We start from the raw sequence: 25,163 nt of genomic DNA, 5'->3' as shown, positions 1-25,163 counted from the left end.
GTCATTATAGGAGCAAGAGTNATATGTCTATGATTCCACTCATGTTTCTCCCTTTATGTCCATACCGTGAGATTCATGCTTGGCCTCGAGATGCCCCAAGTTGCATCCCTCTTCGGATGGTGTTTGCATGAGTCAATATCAAGGTGGACGGAGAGAGTATTTATAGTAAGTGGGTGAAGGGTGTGTGCCAACACATCCTATGGTCTCTGTCATTGGTTGACACCGTGAGATCATTCTGTATGCCCTTGTGTCGCCTTTGGAGCGGCCCCCTTCGGATGGGTTTTGTGCAGTTGGTCAATATCAAGGTGAACTACAGAAATGGATAGGGTCACTTTAGGTTTTGCCCCAATCGGATTTTTTCCCTTCGAATTGGCCTTTTGGGACGGACCTCTAGGGCTTAAAATGGCGGGTCACACTTACGGGAGATTGTTAAGTAAGTTAATGATCTCTTGGCCAAATCAATGATGGCTAGTCATTATAGGAGCAAGAGTTGTTCTAGTATTAATGACTGATTGAGATCTTCTCAATTCAGAAGATGGATAACTGACCTCCCTTCGGTGGCTTTTGTCCTAAACCTTTGAAGCATCATTGCGAAACTAGATGTCACATGGGGTTCATGTTAGTTTTGCTAAAACCTTATTGGATGTTGTTTTGTTTTACAATGAGTATTTGCTTAAAACCTAACGTAGGTCAATGTGTTTTACTTTTCAGCAACTTGTTAGTATTTTCGTTTAAAGCTTTTAAAAATGACCGATTTATTACAGTGGAAAGAATCGTGTGAAACAAATTTCGTGGCAAACGACCTCCATCCCACTACTCTCTAAAAGAGGAAACAAGACAGTAAATATGATTTATTGGTCTTGGAGACATGTCTGGTAGAGAATGATGATTCTGCCTGGATCCTCGATTCAGGTGATACCAATCATGTATGTTCCTCTTATTAAGGATTTAGTTCCTGGAAAACGTTGCCACAGGGAAAGATGACTCTTGAGTCGGAGGCAGGCTGAAGTTATTTGTTGACAAGAAACATTATATGTTACTGGATAATGTTTTTGTAGTTCCTCATATTAAGAGGAACTTAATCTCGGTTTCTTGTCTCATTGAACAAGGTTATACCGTCTCCTTTTTTGAGAATAAAGTGTTTATTTTCAAAAATGGAATGGAGATTGGTTCTGGTTCAATAGAAAATAACTTATATGTACTAAGGTCATTAGTCATAAATTTAACACTAAAATGTTCAGTACGGCAACAACAGCTAAAAGACCAAAGGTTTCTCTAAAGGAAAATGCTCATATTTGGCATCTAAGGTTAGGTCACATCAACCTCAATAGGATTGAGAAGTTGGTGAAAAGTGAACTTCTAAAGAGTTTAGAAGAAAACTCCTTGCCGGTATGTGAATCATACCTCGAAGGCAAGATGACCAAACGACCTTTTACTGGAAAATATTACAGAGCCAAGGAACCCTTGGAGCCTTTACATTCAGACCTCTGTGGTCCGATGAATTTTAAAGCTCGAGGTGGGTATGAATATTTCATCTCTTTCATAGATGATTATTCAAGGTTTGGGTATCTCTTCCTAATGCAATGTAAATCTGAAGCCCTTGACAAGTTCAAGGAGTATAAGGCTGAAGTTGAAAACTTGTTAGGTAAGAAGATAAAAACACTACGATCTGATCGTGGTGGAGAGTATATGGACCTCCAATTCCAGAACTATATGATAGAACATGGGATTGCATCCCAACTTTCGACCCTTGGTACACCTCAGTAGAATGGTGTATCAGAAAGAAAGAACCAGGACCTTGTTGGACAATTGTTCGGTCTATGAATAGTTATGCTCATCTTTCAGACTCGTTTTGGGGTTGTGCAGTGCAATTGCATGTTATAATCTGAATACGTTCCCTTGAAAAAGTGTTTCTAAAACACCTAATTGAGTTATGGAGAGGCCGTAAAGGGTTAGTTTTAACGCCACTTCAGAATTTGGGGTTTGTCCGGCACAATGTGGCTAGTGACTAACCCAAAAGAAGTTGGAACTGTGTTCGAGGTTTGCTTCTTTGTGGGCTACTCAGGAAAACGGAGGGAAGGATAATTTCTATGATCCAGGTGAAAACAAAGTGTTTGTTTCCACTAATGCTATTCTTCTTGAAGAAGATCACATGAGGGATACCATAAGCCTAAAGTAACACTTGTTTTATGTGAGATCTCTAGTGACTGAGACAAGCTAAAGGGTTCAACAAGAGTTTGTTGAACAAGCCGACAAGATCAACAAAAGTTTTTAAGGTGGAACGTCTTAGTCAACCAGCTAAAGAGTTGAGACTGCTCGACGTAGTAAGAGGGTTAATGAACCCACCGGATCGCTACATGAGTTTTAACTGAAGCCCAAAACATCATACGAATGATGGGGTCGAGGATCCATTGGTCTTTTAAGAAAGATAATGTAAGATGTTGACAAAGACGAATGGTTTAAGGCCATGAAACCAGATAGAGTCCTATGTACTGTCACAACGTCTGGGAGCTTGTTGATTCCACCTGATGGGGTAAAACCATTGGTGTAAGTGGGATCTTTAAGCGAAAAAGAGGTGTAAATGGAAAGGTGCAAACTTTAAAGGCTAGGCCTCGTGGCAAAGGATTATTCCAGGTTGAGGGAGTAACTATGTGGAAACTTTCTCACCTGTTGTCATGTTATAAGTCCTATTAGGATTCTCTTGTCCATAGCCACATTTTATGGCGTAATGGATGTCAATACTGCCTTTCTGAATGGTAATCTTGAGGAAAAGCATCTATAATGACGCAACCAGAGGGGTTCGTAGTTTCCAGATAAGGAGCCAAAGAGTTTGCAAGCTTATAGGTCATTTATGGGCTGAAACAAGCATCTCGATCTTGGAACATTAGATTTGACACTGCTGCTGCCGCCAGAACGTTGATGGACCTTGGTGTTTACAAAATACTCATCAACAACTCAGTAGCTTTCCCTGATACTGTAAATGTGGATGAGTCTACTCATTGGGAATGATGTAAGGATATCTGACTGACATTAAGAGTTGGCTAGCTGCCCAGTTCAAAATGAAAGATTTGGGTGAGGCACAGTATGTTCTCGAGATCCAGATCATTCGGGATCACAAGAATAAATGGTTAGCCTTGTCTTAGGAAACGTACATTGATCAAATGTTGATCAGGTATATGATGTAGGATTCCAAGAGGGGTTTGTTACCTTTCAGGCATGGAATCGTTATGTCTAAAGATCAATGTCCTAAGACACCTCAAGAGGTTGGGGAGATGAGATGGGTTCCCTATGCTTCTGCTGTAGGAAACTTGATATTTGCAATGTTGTGTACCAGACCCGACATTTGCTATGCAGTAGGATTGTCAGTCAGTATCAGTCTAATCCAGGATTTGATCACTGGACGGCGGTCAAGACGATTCTCAAGTATCTTCAGAGAACGAAGAACTACATGCTTGTGTATGGAGATAAGGATCTGATCCTTATAGGATACACAGACTCTGACTTTCAGATCGATCGAGATTCTCGCAAATCGACATCGGGGTCAGTGTTTACTCTGAATGGAAGGGTTGTAGTTTGGCGAAGCATCAAGCAAGGATGCCTCGCGGACTCCATTGTGGTAGCCGAATACGTAGCCGCTTGTGAAGCAACTAAAGAGGCTGTTTGGCTGAGGAAGTTCCTTACAGATTTGGAAGTTGTATCAAATATGGATTTGCCGATCACATTATATTGTGATAACAGCGTGGCTGTGGCAAAATTGAAGGAGTCTCGGAGTCATCTTCGAGGTAAGCACATTGAACAAAAATATCACCTGATTAGGGAGATTGTGCGTCACGGTGATGCGATAGTTGAGCAGATCGCATCAGAGCATAACATTGCTGATTCTTTTACAAAGGCCCTCACGACTAAAGTGTTCGAGGGTCACCTGAAGAGTCTAGGTCTGTGGGACGTGCGGCATCTTGTCTAGGGTAAATAGGAGATGATACTAGGGTATGCCCTAGTTTATTGTATATTGTATATTTTTATATTGTATTGTACATTAGTCTCACGAGTCATTAGAACAAGTGGGAGATTGTTGGGATTGGTGTCTTAATTCTCCCAGAGTCCCGTTGTTTTGTAAAGATACACATTGTTCAATGAATAAAATAAGTGTTATTTAATTTTGGCATTTACTCATATCCAATAAACAAAGCTCCTTGGTTATCTTATGTGAACTTAAGCATGTATATGTGATATACAAGTGGATCATGCCTTAAGTGATAAACTAAATCGATCTGTAGTATAAGGATTAAGGTAGGATACCTAATCTTGGTGACACTATGGATATGGCCCGTTTTGTAGAGGTTTGCAAGTGTTATAAACTACTACAGATGGTTGATCCGGACCATTCATGGGGTTACGTGGAGCGAGGGTATCCTATACAAAGAGTTTGTATAAGACTTGGACCACGAGATGACTAGACTCTGTATATAACGCCGTTGATACTAAAGACTTTCATCTCACCTAAATGACCATAGGTGACACGACCTCAATCCTGTGTGTTTTGTGAACTTCTGCCTTTGAGGGCAGACTTTTGATTAGTATGGGTGAGAGTGGCTAGATTGCCAACTCAAGATGCCTACCTTTTGGTGGACTTGTCTGATCTGGGAGCTGAGAACTCAATCCACAATATGGAATTCACTCATTTCCCGAAGTAGGGATAAGTAAAGAGATTGCTCATTTAAGGGCTTATTCCGGGTGTTAAAAATAATGGCCATAGCTTCTCTTTGGAAGAGAAGACTCAGACATAGTAGGACTATGATTTATGTTCATTAGACGGATCAGTGATACTTAAGAAGACAGATGTAACTACAGGGGCATAACGGTTATTGGCCTAACTGTACTTACGAGCAATCTATGAAGGTTTGTCGAACTGCTGATTGGTTAAGATGGACACATAATATATCTGTAGTGAGGAGAGTTCAATTGTCGATCTTTAGTGGAGTGTCTGGCAGATAACGGATGGTGGATCCTGTGACTAAAGAGTTTAACCAGTTATTCACGTACCATTGGAGCTTCGGATCTACAGGTCCATGAGGTCTCTTTGGTAGCTTGGATTCATGTTAAAGGATCAAGTTCTTGGTGTTGATTTAAGACGTTCAAGTTGACAAGAGGTATCTTGATTATATTTTGATATAATCGGTATGATGTATAAGATACATCTAGTGAAGGATTGATGTAAATGAGATTTACATTATGTACCGTGGAATAAAAAAAGAACTCTGGTTTATATGTTTCATAAGATGAAATATTAAAAATATAGGTTATAAATATAGTATGATAAGTTGGTTATCATTTATGTTTATAATAATATTAATTATTAGATAATTAATACTTTTTCTTTTAAATAACAAAAATGGTGGGTGGTTATTGATTATGGTAACCGTGAGTTTAAAAGGAAATCGGTTTCCTATTTCGAAAAAAAAGAAGTTTTCACAAAAGTTTGAAAAGTTTTTTGAGTTTTCTCTCTGGCGAAAAATAACTCAACCAGAAGTCGTCAAGTAGATACAGATTTACTAAAACGACGGTTGGGCTAGGTAAACGATTGTGCAGGTGTTAGCTAAAAGATCGTGCAGTATTTACTAAAAGATCGCATAGCTTTGCTAAACCGATTTCTGGCCCAAGGTAAATGATCGTGTAGAGTCTGTCGAGCTAAACAATAGAGCTAAACGATCGCATAACTTTTGCTAGACGATCGCATAGCTTTATCTAAACGATTGGGCATCGACCTATACGATAGGTTTTCCGACTTCTCCTACTTGCCCAGTCGTGTACACGATCTGTCATTTTTCCTCCGTTTGTCTTCCTCACACCAAAGTCTAAACAGAGCCCATCCTCTGGATTCTCAGACTGAGAGTACCAAGTTCGCCATGTTCGTGGTGTCAGAATCAAGTCGACATTGTTGAGGTTTTCTGGAGGCCGTTCGTGGTGCTTTGGAGGAGTCCGTTCGTGGTGTTGCGGAGGAGATCGTTGAGGACAAGCATGAAGTGTTCGTGCCGTGTTGCGGTCGTGTAGATCGAGAACTCGTGGTTGTGGTTGTTCGATCTAAGTCACACATCGAAGCATGAAGACGTTTCTGCATATGTGCATAGAGTTCTCTTTGTACATTTGTATTGTTTCATGCTGTAATTTCTCTGTAATTTGCATAACCGTTTATTGTTTGAAGTCGACTGTAAATGTATTGTTGATTCATGATTGTAATTTGGAATTGTCTTGTTTCGCTTTTCATGGAAATCTTGAAGTGTCGATTTCCTTCAAGGGCTATCGTGTAGTCTCTCGTGAGTAATCGTTTAGTAATTCACTAAATGAAGTGATCGATCAGCAAAATGAAAACTCTTTTCATTTTTATTTTTTAGTTATTCAAAACTAAAACATAACCTCCTACTTGCACGGTTAATGGAGAAAATAACCAATCAAAAAACAATTATCTCATAATTTTTTTATTATAAATAAATATAATAATTAACTATCATATTATATTATAAACCTATAGTTTTAAATATCACATCATATGCCAATATTTAAACCATAGCTCCTTTCTCCTTTATTTAATATAAATCATATTTATATCAAATTCCTCCAATTAATATAATCTTATACATCATATCAATTATATCACATATAATTGAACCAATTTAATTATATCATATATAATCAAAATTCCCTCTTGTTAATTTGAACACTTCAAACTAACCCAAAAAACTTATTCTCAACTTGAATCCATTGAGTTACTAAGGGGACCTATAGACCTGTAGCTTGAAGCTCTAACGGTACGTGAATAACTGACTAAACTCTTTTAATCACGAAATCCATCATCTGTTAACTGTCGGACACTCCACTAAAGATTACAGCTGCACTCTTCTCACTGCAGATATATTTCTGTGTCCATTGGATATAAACCATTAATAGTACGATAACCATTCACAGATCTGTTGGAACAGTAACAACACGCAGAGGAAGGGAACAGGATCCATAAGCACTCTAACTCATTAATTTTGACTGAAAAGAAACATGCAAGAAAGGAATTTAATGGGTTTCAAGAACATACCTTGGCCGAACCGTTGAAATCTTGATTTCCAGTTGCAAAAAATCCTTGTGCAGACCACCACAAGATCTTTCCTACTATTCTCTTGGTGCTCTAGATTGAGTTGTGGGACTCAAAATAAGCTGAAATCAAAGAAAATTTGGAGGTAACTCACTGCAACACAAAAATGAAGAACATCTTCTTCATTCGAATTTTTCAGAAAAAATTCATTCAGTTGCATCACCTTCACTCACTCCAATTTCTTTAATATATTACAGAATATCATGCAAAAAGATTTTGCTGTATGAGATACAACTCAGTTTGGAGTAAATGAAGGAAGAGATAGGTGTCTTTGTGAGCTACTTGAAGAAGAACATGAAAAGCTTATTTTTTAATTTTGTGTAATTTTCAATTTTCAAAATCTATTTTTTGATTTAAAATCATATTTTATTTCTAAAATAAAAATTTATTAATTTTACAAATTTAATTTCATAAATTAACTTTCCTAAATAAAATTAATAAATAATTATTTAAACAATTTAAATAATTCTAATTAATTTAATATCCAATATTAAATTTATTTTTACACAAAATCATCTGCATACATTTAAATCATATTTAAATATATTTTCTCCAAATTAATTTGATTCTAATTTGAATATTTCAAATTAACTTATCACACTACTCTAGAACTAATCCATTTTCGAGCTAGTAGGGGACTTCATAGACCTATAAATCATGGGCTCCAACGATCCGAGATTAATCGACTAAACTCATTAGACCAATCTAACCCCCATTCGTTAACTAATGGGTCATTCCACTAAAGTCTACAGTTTAACTCCCCTCACTGGAGATATATTATGTCCACTCGATATAACTATGATTAGTAAGTCAACCCTTCACAGGTTGTTCGTAATAACGATAGAGTCAAAGCTCTGTTTTACCCCCAAAATTACCTATTGTTCCTTATGTCCCTATTGATCCCTTAATGAACAATTGTTTTGTAATCCATTTAACAAAATCAAGTCCCTCTCAGGCCAATGAGAGGGTGAAACATCTTGTTCAAGACCCATAATCAGTACTTAAGGGAATAACCTTTCTACTATCCCTAAAGCGAGTAGGAGTGAATTCCCTTTTGCACCCTATGTCCCCAGCTATCTATCCAGTCTTACCCTTGAAATGGCAGTCTTATTAAGCCGATGTTGTTGAGCCAACCGTCACCTATGCAAATCTAAGGGTAATCCCAAATAAACAGGAGCTCGTAGTTAGCTCAGGATTAAGGTCAAGTTACCTATCGTTTTGAAATAGTCAGTCTTAAACAATAAACAACGTTATAAAGTAATTGTGACTCATTTTGTGGTCCAATCTTGTACAAACTCTTTTGCACAAGGACACCTCCACTTCTCATGTCCAACATGAATGAATTAGTATCACTTTGTTTGTAGCACTTTACAACTTCTTGTAACAACTACAAAGCGGGCCGCATCCAATAATGTTACCAGAATAAGGTACCCAACCTTATCCATATACTATAGATCATTTTGACTATTTACTCGAACCTGAACCACCTTTATGTCTCCACATAAAGTTCAAGTATTCATCCAATAGTCAAGGGACTTTTAGGTTTATTGGATTTCTATTCAAGCAATGAGTCTATTCAATAACACCTTTAATGAATTTTTAGAATAAGTTCCATTGTTTATATACCACGAGTTTTAGGACATGGTTTATCTCTACATACATGCTTAAGTTACAACGATAACCAAGGATCTTAGTTTATTGGTTTGTGGTTAATGCAATTAAAATATCTCATATTTCATAGACAACAGTGAAGAAAATATCTCATATTATTACATCACAAGCATTTGTTCATACAGGTGTTTACAAACTACAGGACCCTACGAGATATAGGGCATCAACCCCAACAATCTTCTACTTGTCCTAAAGTGAGTGGGTGTGCAAGAGAAAAACAAGTACAAAACAATAAAGTAAGGCACTAAGGCCCAGTACAAAATCTCCCACTTGTCCTAGTCCAGTCGCGGACGGTTTCGTAGACCCAAGCTCTGTAGGTGACCCTAAAAAACTATAGCCATGAGAGCCTTTATAAACGGGTCAGCAACGTTCTGCTCTGAAGCGATCTTTGTGACTATCACGTTCTCTTGATGAACAATCTCGTGGATGAGATGATACTTCTGCTCTATATGTTTCCGCGGTTGTGACTCCTAGGCTCCCTAGAGTTCACCACAGCACAACTATTATCACAACTGCTAGATCAGTCAGGAACTTCCTTAGCCAAACGGCCTCCTTAGTAGATTCACAAGCTGATACATACTCGGCCTCCTTCGTGGAGTCAGCGATGCACCCCTGCTTAGTGCTTTACCTTACTACAACCCCTTCATTAAGAGTGAACTTGATCCTGAAATGGATTCCTGAGAATTTTTATCAGTCTGAAAATACGAGCCTTATCCAATAAGGATAAAATCCGTAGATCCATACACGAGCATATAGTCCATTATTCTCCAAAGATACTTGAGGATGTTCTTGACGGTGGTTCAGTGACCCTATCCTGGATTAGACTGATATCTACTGACTATCACAACGTTGCAAATGTTAAGTTTAGTACATAACATCGCATACACAAAACTGCCAACGGCAGATGCATAGGGGACTCGTCTCATTTCCTTAACCTCTTGAGGTGTCTTAGGATATTGTTCCTTAGACAATATCACTCCATGCCGAACAGGCAATAGGCCCCTTTTAGAGTTCTGCATCGAGATCAACATCTTGTTAATGTACGATGCCTGAGACAATGCTAGCACTTTGTTCTCTCGATCTCGAAAGATCTAAATACCAAGAAAAAACATAGCCTCTCCCAAATATTTCATTTGGAATTGGGTCGCTAGCCAGTTCTTAACTGAAGTCAGTAAACCTGCATCATTCCCAATGAGTAGGATATCGTCTGCATACAACATTCGGAAAACTACTGAACTGTTGATGATTTTCTTGTAAACACAAGGCTCATCAACGTTTTGGTCAAAGCCATAAGATTTGATCGCAGTATCAAACCTTATGTTCCAAGATCGAGATGTCAGTTTCAGCCCATAAATGGACCGATTCAATTTGCAATCTTTTTGTTCTTGACCTTGGGCTATGAATCCCTTGAGCTGCACCATCCTCCTCAAGATTACCATTTAGAAAAGCAGTCTTGACATGCATTTGCCATATCTCATAATCATAATATGAGGCAATGGACAGGAGGATGTGGATAGACTTCAACATGGCAACAGGCGAGAAAGTCTCCTCATAGTCAACTTCCTTTGCCTGTGTATAACCCTCTTCCACAAGTCTAGCCTTGAAGTTTGCACCTTCCCATCAACACCCTGTTTCCTCTTGTATATCCATTTGCAACCTATAGGTTTAACCCTATCATGTTGATCTACAAGATCTCATACTGAGTTGAAGTACATAGACTTCATCTCGAGAACCATGGCTTTGACCCATTCATCCCAGTCAACATCCTTCATTGCCTTCTGATAAGACAACGAATCCTCAACCTCGCCATCGGCTACCATAGCCAGGATTTCAGTGAAACCCATATAGCGAATAGGTGGGTTTGAAACCCTCCTACTACGTCGAGGTTCCCTCAACTCTTGAGATGGATTTGATCTACAAGATGAACTTCCATCAATAACACTTGTAAAATGCAGTAGGCCCTTCAACAACTCTTGGAAAGTTCACGCAACACGATTTTACTACGTGGATTGTGCTCTCTCATATGATCCTTCTCTAGGAAGGTAGCGTTCATTGACATAAAAACTTTGTTTTCCTTAGGATCATAAAAGTAACCCCATCGTGTACCTTTGGGGTAGCCTACAAATAGGCATAGCCTCGAACATGATTCCAGTTTCTTAGGATTAGCTACAAGCACATGTGTTGGACAACCCCAAATGCAGAAGAGACGCAAACTAGCTTTACGCCCATTCCACAACTCCAAAAGTGTTCTGGCAACACTCTTGGAAGGAACACAATTAAGGATATAAGCTGCAGTCTCCACTACAAAAGAGTCCGGTAAGGAAGCATAACTTATCATCGATCGAACCATGTCTAACAAGATTCTATTTCTCTTGTCTGATACACCATTCTAATGAGGTGTACCAGGTGCTGAGAGTTGGGAAACGATTCTATGTTCTATCATATAGTTCTAGAACTCATAATCCAAAGACTCTCCACCCCGATCTGATTGAAGTGTTTTAATCTGTTTATCCAATGCATTTTTAACTTCAACCTTGAACTCTTTGAACTTTTCAAAGGATTCTGACTTCCTAATCAAATAAACATACCCATACTAGGAGTAATCATCAATAGAAGTGATGAAATACTCATAGCCTCTCTTAGCTCGCACATTCATTGGACCACAAAGGTCTGAATGCACTAACTTTAGAGGCTCTTTGGCTCGATAACTTTTTCCAGTAAAAGGTCTTTTAGTCATCTTGCCTTCAAGGCATGACTCGCACACAGGTAAAGAATTTTTCTCTAACTCGCTTAGAAGTCCGTTCTTTACCAACCTCTTAATTCTATTGAGATTGATGTGCCCTAATCGAAGGTGCCAAGGTTGGGCATTTTCCTTAGGAGAACCTTAAGTCGTTTATTTTGAGTTACGGTAGTTTTAAACATCTCTATGTTATGGAGGAAATTTGTTGCTAATGGCCTTAGTACGTAGAAATTTTTTTCCAGTTTTGCTGAACAAATATCAACACCATCTTTCAGAATAAACACTTTATTCATCGAAAAGTTGAAAGTATATTTACATTCAATCAGTCACTTTACAGAAATTAAGTTCTGATTTAACTCGAGGACAACAAATACATAATTCAAAATGATAAATATTAGGCGGAGAATGGGGGAGGGAGTGGGGGAAAAAAATTTCCGTGAACTAAACGGGGACGGGGACGGGGACGGGGGACGGGTTAGTGCATTCCCCGTTTCGCCCTGGCCCCCGATCCCTCTCATTCCCCGTCCCGGCCCCGATTAGCTTTTACATATTTATTTAGTATAGTTATTTAATGTTATTTATTATTATTATTATTATTATATAACATTTAAATTTCAAATTTGATTATTTATTAGGAAAGATAATGAATATGTTTAAATTGAATGTTTAAATTTAGATTAAATATGTAAATAATTTGATTTATATTTATTTCTTTCTACTAAAAAATTAATTAGCTTTTTTAGGCCAAAGTTTGAGTAATTTATCTTTAAATTCAAATTGTCATCTAAAACTAACCATAATAAACAATTTAGTGATAAAGTTAATTATTTAATTAAAATTTTCTCACATTAATGATTTAAATTAATTGACTTTTTACAAAAAAAAGAAAAAAAAAGGTAACGGGGAAAAATTCCCCGTGGGGAATCCCCGCCCCGATCCCTGTGGGAAATTTCACGGGGATGGGGATGAGGAATGACAGCCCCGTCCCTGCCCCGCCCCGTGGATATCTCTAGTTGAGATGACATGCCCAGTGCCTACTCGCATTGTCATCTCACTAACCTTAAGCTTCCGTCAGGATTTAATCCCTTGAAAAGAAGAATAAACATGATTAGTGGCCCAGAGTCAATAATCCAGGTAGAATCATCATTTTCTACTAAATAAGTTTCCAAAACTAGTAAATCATATTTACCTTGTTTTGCCTCGGCTTTAGCCTTCTTCTTCTCCTTCAACCAATGAGGATAATTCTGCTTCCAATGCCCATCCTGTTTGCAATGGAAACATTTTCCTTTTGCAACCAATGCTGGTCACCTACCCCGTTATGCAGTAGGTTGTGGGTTAGCAGGTGCCTTCCCTTTCCCCTTACAACCATTCTTCTTCTTCCACTTGGAAGTGTTAGAAGTAGAAGGTATAGACTTAGTTCTTGAAGTCAAACTCGGATGGAACTTCTGGGATGATGAAGCAACATTTTCCTCACCAACCTTCTTCGCCTTACTTTTCAGGAAAGATTGGAATGTCTGCAACTCGTTGAGGAGAGTTGTAAGGGTATAATCAACTTTGTTCAGCACAGGATTGCTGAAAAAGTACAAGAAGTTTTCTAGCAACGAGTGCATAATTATGATAACCTGGCTCTGATACCAATTGAAGGAACTCTTATTCAAGAGAACCGGTGAGCGGAAGCAAAATCTTTCCAAACCCATTGTGAAAGAATTAAAGGCATTCACAAACATATAAGAACAGTTATGCATCTTAAACAAAATTGCAGCGTGCTTTCTTAATTAAATACAAAAGGAATAAGAGATATACCTTTGAAGAACTTTTCTTTTGTAAATCTCTCACTCTCGTGAACAATTGAACAATAACTTCTCGTTGTTGCGACAATCGTCTAGCCAATATCTCGCTTTTGTTCAGGTCACGAACAGTCTGCTCCACAAACAATAACCTTTTGACACTACCACTCGGCAACCTTGGTATTCTCGGAGTGAGAATCCAGAAGATGTATGCTCTATGTGAATTTGGTAGAGGGAAGGAGAAAAAAAACGATCGAACTACACGATCAAGCAAGTGGGAGAAAGGTTCTGTCTATCACATAGACTGAGAATGCTTGATCGTTTAGTAGTGAGAATCGTATAGTCGATCTCGTAGTCTCTCGGTCAATTGCTTACACGATCGCTTAGTCTCTCACTAGATCATTTAGTAAATCTCGCTAGATCGTTTACACGGTCGTTTAATAAATCTCACTAGCACACGATCGTTTAGTAAATCTTGCTAGATCGTTTACACGATCGTAAATCTCTCGTGAGGGCTATCGTATAGTCTCTCATGAGTAAACGATTAGTAATTCACTAAATGAAGCGATCAATCAGCAAAATGAAAACTCTTTTCATTTTTATCCTTCAGTTATTCAAAACTGAACATAACCTTCCACTTGCACGGTTAATGGAGAAAATAACCAACCAAAAACAATTATCTCATAATTGTTTTTATTATAAATAAATATAATAACTAACTTATCATATTATATTTATATCTTATAGTTTTAATATTACATCATATGTAATATAACCATAGTTTTTTTCTCCTTTATTTAATATAAATCATATTTCTATCAAATTCCTCCAATTAATGTATCTTATACATCATATCAATTATATCACATGTAATTGAACCAATTTAATTATATCATATATAATCAAATTTCCTCTTGTTAATTTGAACACTTCAAACTAACCCAAAAAAACTTATTTTCAACTTGAATCCATTGGGCTACCAAGAGGACCTTATGAACCTATAGCTTGAAGCTCCAATGGTACGTGAATAACTGACTAAACTCTTTAATCACGAAATCCACCACCCGTTAATTGTCGGGCACTCCACTAAAGATTGACAACTGCACTCTTCTCACTGTAGATATATTTCTGTGTCCATTGGATATAACCAATCAACAATACGATAACCCTTCACAGATCCTCGTAAGTACAGTTGGGCCAATTTATCATTTTGCCCCTATAGTTATAACTAACTCCTTAAGTACCATTGATTCCTCTATTGAACAAACATCATAGTCCTACTATGAGTGAACACCGATCGGTCCATGAGAAAGTTTGTGGCGCCACATCGCTCAAGCCCCGGAATAAACCCTTAAGGGAGCAATCTATCTATTTGCTCCTGCTTCGGGGAATGAGTGAATTCCGTCTTGTGTAGCTGAGTTTCTAGCTCCCCAATAAGACGAATTCTCAAAGTGGTAGGTTTGAGTCGGCAATCTGGCCACTTGCACTTATGCAAATCAAATGACCACCTTCATAGGTAGGAGTTCCCAACTTACTCAAGATTAAGGTCATGTTATCTATGGTCATTCTAGTGAAATGAAAATCTCTTTCATGAATGACGTTATATAACGAGGCTAAACATTTCGTAGTCTGGTCTTATACAAACTTCATTGTATAGGATACCCCCCCTTGCATGTCTCCACAAGAATGATCAGGATCAGACCATCTGTAGCACTTTACAACATTTGTAACATCTACAAAGTGGTGGCGTATCCGTAGTATCACAAGGATAAAGTTTCCCTTCTTTATCCATATACTACAGATCATTTAAATTATCACTTAAGGCATGATCCACTTGTATATCTCCACATACATGCTTAAGTTACAATGATAACCAGGGATCTTAGTTTATTGGTTTGTGGTTAATGCAACTTAAATATCTCATATTTCATAGACAACAGTGAAGAAAATATCTCATATTATTACATCATAAGTGTTTGTTCATACAGGTGTTTACAAACTACAAGATCCTTCGAGATTTAGAGCATCAACCCTAACAAACTCCATCAAGAAACACATCAAATACTCTATTTGGAAAAATTCTTCCATTTTCTTACATCTACCACAGCTACACCGATTACAAGTATATCATGGCTTGTATATAATGAACTCATCCCAAACACTTTTAAGTCTTGAAAAATAAAGAGTTATAGAATCTTGATTTTGATTTATAGTGGACAATTCACGCTTGAGATGAAAAATTCTAGGGCCATTTCTCTTTTGAAATCGCAATTTTAAATCCTGCCAACTTTTGCTGAATCAAAAAACAAAATGCAAAAGGAAATTGACTTCGATATTGAATTCAGTATCTATGCTATCATGATGTGATTGTTGTGAATCATTAAAGGAAACTTCTTTCCTGTTGGTTGAGTGATTGTACCATCAATAAATCCCAACTTGTTGTGAATTGAGAGTGCTAAATGAATAGATCTGCTCCAAGTGACATAGTTATCATCGGTTAAGGGTCTGTAACAAGAACCGAATTGGAAGTATCACCGTGATGAAGAGTATATGGATTCTGAGCCACCTCAATTACTAATTGTTGAACAACCAAAGAACCAATCTCAGGGAGATTACTTTCTTCTGTTTCCATGGTAAAAGAAAAAAATGGAAACAATAACAAATGGAGATATAACTTAGAGGAAGATAGTTCTTCACTCTTATACCATAATAAACCTGAACTGGGGATAAAAATGTACTATATTATTTATTGAGTATGAGTATTATATTTATACAAGTAAAAAACTAACTACATCTAATAATAAAATACAATAAAATATAAAATCCTAACAAATCTTAACAACTATGTTAACTAAAATAACACTAATCTAAATATTATATCCTTCTAAGAATATGATTTAAGAAGTGAGAGTTGGACCGAGGTCTTACACAATATGCTTGTTGCAAGTAAAAGGACTATCAAGCTCTACATGAGAGGCATGTTGGCCTCAACCTTGGCCTTTGACGCTGAGGCGAGCCAATTGAGTCAAACGACCAAGTTGTTTTGCCCACTCCTTATAGAATTCTCATGAGGTAGTGTGTTTCCTACCATTCTCAAGTCCATTTAGTATGAGACAACTTTCTTGATTTTACCATCAACATTTATTCTCTAATATAACCATCAAGTAAATAAAAGACTATCAACATGATAGTTATTGAAATATAATTTATATTCTACATTGTTGTACTAAAAGAACGAGTAAAATTATGCATTATTTTTAGAGTATTTAATATCGATGTAATTATATTTTGTATTATGTTAATTAGTGTTAGTTTATCTTAGGTAATAGCCCATTGAGCCTTGGTTCTTACTATTTAAGCATTATGTTTTTATTGTAATAGTTTGAGAAACCTCTAATGTTAATTCTCCCATATTATCTTTCTATCTCTCTCTAAAATCTTCATAATTATGAATTGTGGTTTCTATTACATGATTTTTCAAAAATTAACCAACAATGAATAAGATAACAATCTCGGTAAATACACGAGTCTAAAACATAAAATTTGTAGTTAGAAATAATTTATCCAAATTTGAATAGAACACCATCGGGCATCGACTATAAAAGTTGAACCAGTCAAAAAGTGAGTTGCTAGTAATTAGAATTTATAATTTTCTTTTCTTCATTGCTTTTTTCCTCTTCGATATAAAAATCATTGAAAAGTGCCTCAGAAAGAATTTTTCTTCTTCTTTCAAAGATGGGTCATGAAGGATGTCATATGCCCTTTCCATGTAAGCAATTACCATGATCACTGGAATTTTGAGAATGTAAATTACTGAAATATTTAGATGTCTAAAATCATAGATAGTTAGAATTGTAGATGTCCAACATCTTTAGATAATCATATTTGTTTTATAGGAATATGTTTTATGGATGTCTAGGATTTATTGATAACTGTGTTTGTTTTGGAGGATATGTACATGAGAATCTCTTACATTTACATATTCTTCCAATAATGCCTACTCAACTCTTCATGAACTTTCATTAGTTAAATATAATTTGAATTTTGTTTTTTTTATTAATTTAAATTTATTTTTGTATGTTATTTTTCTCACCAAATTAATTTTTGTTAATTTAATATTTTGTTTTATAAAATAAATATTAATTTGAATTTGAATATAATATCTCTATAAAAAGAAATAAAAAAAACTATGATACAACTGAAATAAAATGATCTAAAAAACATACTTATTCATTTCATAAAATAATGATTCATATCTTTTGTCCACGTATAAACAAGACAAATAATAAAGTATGAAACTTTTTTATTCTTCTAGTTCTTCAAACAATAATAAGGACTACCTAAGACCAAAAAAAAAAAAAAAAAATTGAATGTCAATAGTTCTTTCTACAAATGAAACACAAAAATTGAAGATCCTTCTCGACAAAGATAAAATGTCTTTCACATATCTTTTTATTGGCTAACTTTATCCTACCAATAAATGTATATAAATTCCCTCTTGTACGAATGTGGCAGTGTAAAGAAATAATGGGTCTGATCATGATCCTTTGCTAGAAGTGCACTTGCTCAAACTCTTTGAGCATTTGTTAGCCCATCAACATCTACTAGCTCAATAAATATATGGGTTCTCCTTTCAGAAACAACAGTTTGAGTTTCAAAGTACTGTTTTCAGTTGTTTTCTCATACATTGCACCCATGTTATCGAAAGACTTAGTCACAATTTCAACTAGTTTATCTTCATTCTTTACCTTTCTCTTTTATAATTTACGAGTAGTTTCAGACGGGGTTGGAATACTTGAATCAAGTTTATCTATGGACAAAGAATCCACCTCATCGACTACTGTTTGGGGCATATTTACCTCTTCAAGTGGGTGTGGCACATAACCATCACTGAAGTCATCCCACATCCTATTGTTTGTCTCTGTATCTATTTTCTTAGCCATATTTTCTGGTCCTTCAGCTCCTAGGCCATTAGCTCGTTCTTTGCCAAATATTATTGTCATTTCATCTAAGTATGGGAATGATTTGTTATGCAACCCTTTTGCACTTGGGTGACTCTGCAAAAAAAAATTACGTAATATTATATTAAAAACAAAAAGTATATTAATGAATGTAATGAGAACTATAATTTTCATACCTTAACCCAATCATCAAAGATCAATACACTTCTCTCTTTCGTTCCAACCAAAACCATTATAATTTGGTCCCAACATTTCTACAATTACATTATATTGCTTCTTCAAAAGTTTCACTCTTGATTCTATGTGAGATTGAGCTTTCACCTCACATCCAGATAACTTTAACCTCATTATTTGCTTCACCTTTTGTAGGTAGCCTAATCAAAATGTTCTATTATCACAACGACATTGGCTTAGACTTGCTAACTCCATTAGACACTTAATCAACTTGCCATCCTCTTGTTTAGTCCAAATATGTTTTTTGTTTGAATTCTATCTATATGGATCATTTTCTTCCATGTCCTATCACATGTTTTGAATTCAAATTTAACAACTAAATAGAGTACCAAAACTATTATAAAAGTACATATTGATTACAAGATGTAGAATACAACATAAACATGTGATCAAGTTTATATAAAATAAATCATGTAACAAAAACAAGTAGAATAATAACATTTTAATATGCTTGATTATAAAAATTAGAATTAAACAATCGAAAAAGGTAATTAAACAATCCAAATCAATGAATTATAGAAATACTTATACATTCCTAAAAACATAAATAGTAGGTCGTCCATTATTTTGTAAATATTTTATTAATTCATTCCATATCTTCATTCATCATACATTTGTTGTACTAAGTTATCTCACCAAGCATTCCACTCATTCAATGTTTCTACATAAGTGATGGGGTCTAATTCACGTTCACTTAAAGTGCTATGAACCAACTCATCTTCTATTAGATCATCAATGGCCATTTCCCGTCTAACTAAGTTGTGGAGCAAATAGTAGACTGTTATTATTCTACACTGAACTTTGATGGGATAATATGACTTTGTTCTAAGAATAGACAATCTTCCTTCAAGAAGGCCAAATGCCCTCTCAATTACATTCCTTGTAGAAAAATGTTTCATGTTGAAAAACACCTTTGGTGATGTTGGTGTATGACCTCGTCGCCATTCATTTAGATGATAACGTTGTCCTATATATGGTGTTAAAATCCCTTCTCATTTGTATACCAAGCATTACATAAGTTATAAAATCCTACAAATTGATGGATCAATTAGAAAACAATTTAACATATACAGATACTATGAGAACATTTGAACTATTCATATAGTTACTATCTTTTAGGACTTTCAACCCGTTCCTCCTCGATATAGCATCTCTTAATACTCTAGAATCTGAAGTCTATCCTTCCCATCTAAGTAAGACATAAATAAATTCCATATTTTTGTTACAAAAACCCAACACATTTTTTGCTATTTCATTCTTTCGTATTCTATATCTGGGTCTATCGATGATATTGACATTAACATTAATATGAGTTCCATCTAATGCTCCCAAACAATTCTAGAAATAGAAAAAAAAATGATTGTTTTACCTCATTCAAACAAGTATCACTAATGACAAATATTAAACTCCCTACTTCAAGTTATACCTCAAACCATCTCCACTTTCCATTAGATGAATTTGTAGGTACAAGATCTGGTTTCTTTAGTAGGCACTCATGAAGGCGCAATATTGAATTAAGAACTTCATTAAAGTATCTACTAACTGTTTCAATCGACTGCACAAAATATCTATGCATCACTATATTTTTTTACATCATGTGCAATGATGTGTAAAAATATTGCCACTATTTCTTCAATCTCTATATGTTTACTTCCATTTAACTTGCCTACAGTCTTAATCATATAACAAAGTATACTAATGTTCTTCTATTCATACGAGTATTCTTAAAACATACTAAATCACTATCATATATCAATCTATGGATATTAAGGTGTTGAACATGTAAACTAAAGAATGCACTTTCGCCTCTTATATATTTACGATTATGCTTCTTGCATACAATAATTAATCATAATAACAAACTCAAAAAAAAAAAAAAAAAATTGGTTCAACATGTCTATATCAGAAATTAACATTGTCACAATATTATCCATTAATCCCAAAGTACAATGATCCATATCTGCAAAGAATATAAATACATAATTTTCATAAATAAGCTTCAAAACATTAGCAATATGAATACTTAATTTACCTTGTAAATATCTCAAAGAATAAGAGAATTTTAGTTAAAAAATAGAAATAAAAAATTGATTTTTAAAAGTAAAAATTGAAAAAATAATTTGAAGAAAATGAAAATACACAATGTAATTTGAAGAAATAAAAATACCTAATATAATTTGAATCAAATTTGAACGAACAAAAAAATGACATGGCCTTGTTTACTTTAGATGTTTGGCACTTATGTAGCTTAGGTGGACTGCCAAATAAGCCCGTCAATTACAGAAAAATCTAGGGTTTCATTTAACAGAACGATAGAACGTAAAGTAAATCAAACACCACACACCTTTAGAACAAAGTAAAAAGCCAACACCTTTGAGACCTATATTATTTTCTTTCCTCGTGCCCAAGTTGAGAACCCAAGCAAAGTTTGATTTCAAGGATTTTTTTTTTTTTTTTTACTTTGAAACGATTGGTTTAAATGGAAATTGAGGGTTAAAGCTTTAAACGATGTTTGAGGGCTAAAGCGTGAAGAAATTGGGGTACTGTGTAAAGAAAGAATCAATTTATATTGGTTGAATCTCAGTGGTAAAGAGAAATTTTCATCGTAGAACTTAACATATACAATTAGCAAAAAAAGAAAACTGAAGGAAAAAGCAGAGCAATTGGTGAATAGCTAACAAAAATTTATACACAAGGAATGAGAAGGGGAGAGAATTAAGGTGAAGTTTTGCGTAGACTTGCTCCAACTGATTAATCAAAGTAAGAAAGAGAATGTGGAAATACCTTGTAAAGAAATATAGTAGAGTGAGTTCTGTGTGAGAAACTTTGTGTAGATGAAACGTAATTAAAATGTAAAATGTGATGAGAGAAAGAAAATATATGGTGGCCAATTATATTCTAATTAGGGCTAAGGTTAAGAATGATAAATTTACATATGCATGATAGTAGGGAATCTTATAAACTCGTTGATACAACGAGAATGGAGATGCCTAAAAATGAGAGATTTTAAGATACCGGCTATCTTTGGATGTCCCGCAATCCAAATAAAGTCATCCAGATGCTGATGAGGTGGTAACCTGAGATACCACGAAACAAACGACTCCTTAGAGTTATCATTTAAAAAAAAATCTATAATTTTAATTTTGGTTTATAACTAATTCTTATTCTATTCTATTTCCAGATATACTATTTTTTCAAAAAAGTAAGCATGTGATGAGAATTCAGAAAAAGAAAAAAAAAAATACAATAGTATATGATATGCATTTTGCATTAAGTAATCACTAGAGATTCAAAACTACGACCTCTGAAAATAAATAAATAAACATATATGGACCACATGAGTTTTGTTCTTTTTAATGATTGAATACACAATTAATTATTAAAAGATTTAAATCTTATTTTAGTACCCTTTAAATAATGTTCTATTTTGATTCCTAAACTTTTAAAAATATTCATTTCAGTCTCTAAAGTTTTAATATTATTTTATTTTAGTCCCTAAACTTTTGAAAATATTTGTTTTAGTCTTTAAACTTTTTAAAAGTTTTTATTTTGGTCTCTAATATATTAAGATTTTATTTACTCTTTAATAAAATAGTAAGATGACTTGTATTGTTGGATGACTAGACTACCAAATAAGTTATCTACATTAAAAATCTAAAGTTTCAATTTTGAAGGTGCAAAAGATATTTTTAGTTCAAAATTTTGATCTTCAATATTTTGACGTGTTAGTTGTTGGCATTTTTTTTATCTTCATCTTGCTCAATACATCTAGAGCCTATTTATCCAAAAAAATATAAATTTCTTTTACATTTGTATTGAAGAGTTAATATAATTTTATTAATAAGGACTAAAATAAATACAGAAAACAAATCAAACACGGTAGGATTTAAACCTTACTAAAATGAGTAAAACAGTCTACAAACTCACATAAAATCCCATTAGGCTAAGACCAAAAAAAAAAAAAAAGCAAGTCAACAAAAGTGAAGATTCTTCAAAGTGGTAGAAAAGTCACATTATTAAACATAAGAGTACAAGTCAATATTTAGTTGCTATTTTTCTGAAATTTCTTTTGAAAGATATCCCAAGTTATTTTATAAAGCCTCTCATCCTTCAATAGAGCTCCTCCAAAAACAATAACACAGAGAAAACCCTAAGTCCTCCATTATATTGTTGTAGCTAGCTAGCTTTTGAAAGCTATAATTACATAATGAGTAAATTAGAGGAGTTGGTTTTGTTGGACTTGTGGTTTAGCCCTTTTGCAATGAGAGTGAGGGTGGCTTTGGCAGAAAAAGGCATAAAATATGAAGGAAAAGAGGAAGATTTGAGCAACAAAAGCCCTTTGCTTTTGGAGATGAATCCTATTAACAAGCAAATCCCAGTTTTGATACACAAAGGGAAGCCCATTATTGAATCCTCTCCCATAGTTGAGTATATTGATGAGATTAGGAGTGATGATGAGGGAACTTATACTAATTTGCTTCCTTCTCATCCTTTTGACAGAGCCCATGCTAGGTTTTGAGTTGACTATGTAGACAAGAAGGTACTTTTTTCTATTATTCTTTTCCTTTTTGTTTATAAATGATTTGTAGATTTTTTAGAAAAAAAAACTTGGGTGCAATCTATATGTAGATAGATAGTTATCCAATAAAATTGTGTCATGTAATTTTTTTTTTTTTAATAAAAACCGAGTTGTTTATATTTTTTTACTGTGTTAAAGAAAGAATGTATGCATTACGTTGCACCTAATCATTGTTCTTTTTAATATATGAGAACATATTTAAAAGTTTCAATTTATTTTTATCTGAACATATATTAATTTTCTTAATATAAAGATTATTTAAAGTATAAAATTGTAATTTTTCTAAAGACAACTTGGCTAGTTGAATATTCCAACAAGATGTGAACTATTGATCTTTCACATTTCTAGCTCAATATAAACCCACTATCAAACTTCTTTTTTTCCCATGATAGGAAACTCTTGAGGGAGGGAGAAGTATTTTAACCTTATTAAAGGACGTTTTTTCTACCCACATAAGATTTGTTGGACAAAGCTAATGTAACTATGTAATATATATAATTTTTTAGTAAAATGAGAAATGGAGTATGGAGATTTAAATCTCTAACAGCTAGTACATGCATTACCTTATCCTTTTAGTTACTTTTGATTCACTTTTATGTGTTCCATTTTTATGATAAACTTATGCCTTATTATTAGATTTATCCTATTGGAAGTAAGCTATGGAATATAGAGAAGACAAACGAGGACAAAGAAGCAGAAGCAAAGGAACTGTTGGAGTGTTTTAAGTAGCTGGAAGAAGAGCTTGGAGAAAAAGACTATTTTCGTGGCCAAACATCTGGGATTATAGATATTGCTCTCATTCTATTGTACAACATGTTGCTTGCATTCAAATTGCCTGGAAATTTGGACTTAGATGTTAAGATGTCCCAAGATCCTCTAATGGGTTAAGAGGTGCATTCAAAGAGAGGGTGCATCAAAGAATATGCCTATCCAATTGAGTAAGTTATGATCTCGAAGGAGTAAGTACAAGTCAATTGTCGTTGAGTTATGTTCATTTTGACAACTTTATTATTTTTTTTTACAAACAGATTGTGTATCGATCAATAATATTTGTTAGCTTTAAGTTGTTGAAGTTTTAATTGTTCTTTTATGATATATTTATCTTGTACTTTGAATATTTATAAACACACGTACTAAAAAATTAATATATGTGAAATTAAGAATTCGGTATATTAAAAAATATGGGTGGAATGAAAAAATTTTTTGGTAAACGTATTGGATTATATTGCAATGAAAATAAGGGACCTCACAGCTTGAAGTCAAAGCATAAAGAAAACACAACAAGAAGAAATAAGAGATGAGGAAAGCAAACCTCATACAAGAAAACTCATACAACTCAAGGAAAGATGTTCCAAGTGGAATAGCCAACATGGACTCCCTTGATTTGAAGCCCCACAACAGTTAGACCAACAAATAGTAACATCATGTTGCACAATCTCATGACTAAGTACCTAGATAAGTCGTGAGGTAGCCTATGAACACAAAGATTGCGCTTTCTCCAAATATGATAAATAATAACACATCAAGCTACTCTTCAAACTTTATACCACAATCGATCACCTGCAGTCATACCATATCTAGTCAAGCTCTATGTCCCAACGAAAACTCCTACAGGAGCATCTTCTCCACAATAGCACATCTCCCAAATAGTCCTGTTATAAGGACAAACAAAGAATACATGACCTTGAGACTCAATATCACAAATGCAAAGAACCCAAACACCAGAGATATCAGGACACCACTTGTCAATATGATAAATGGTCTGAAGCCAAATTCAAATAGCAAGCTAGGCAATGAAGTGTGTTTAGGAAAATTACCTCCAAACCAAAAGATGCTAAGGACGTAAGGACTCCCAGCTCCCTATAATTAGAAGGTTGGTTTAAGTCCCTTCAAAATGGAGGAAATCACACGTCTTAGCATGAAGGTAACTATTTGCATATATAATAACCATCGTATCAAATTGCAGAAGGATAGGGCCCCATCTAACCATCTTTCAAACTAATCTTATAGTGACACCCATCTCCAATAAAGAAACGAACTATGGGACGTA

The 25,163-nt window shown here is 34.8% G+C and overlaps 1 pseudogene; it reads left to right on the top strand.

Annotated features, from left to right (window-relative positions):
• The first annotated feature begins 22,673 nt into the window (after window positions 1–22,673).
• Window positions 22,674–24,125, top strand: LOC120068765 (annotated as a pseudogene).
• Window positions 24,126–25,163: the final 1,038 nt, after the last annotated feature.

The sequence above is a fragment of the Benincasa hispida genome, chromosome 1, assembly GCF_009727055.1.
Source record: "Benincasa hispida cultivar B227 chromosome 1, ASM972705v1, whole genome shotgun sequence".
NCBI classification, from domain to species: Eukaryota; Viridiplantae; Streptophyta; class Magnoliopsida; order Cucurbitales; family Cucurbitaceae; genus Benincasa; species Benincasa hispida.
This window is presented reverse-complemented; position numbering and strand designations above follow the sequence as displayed.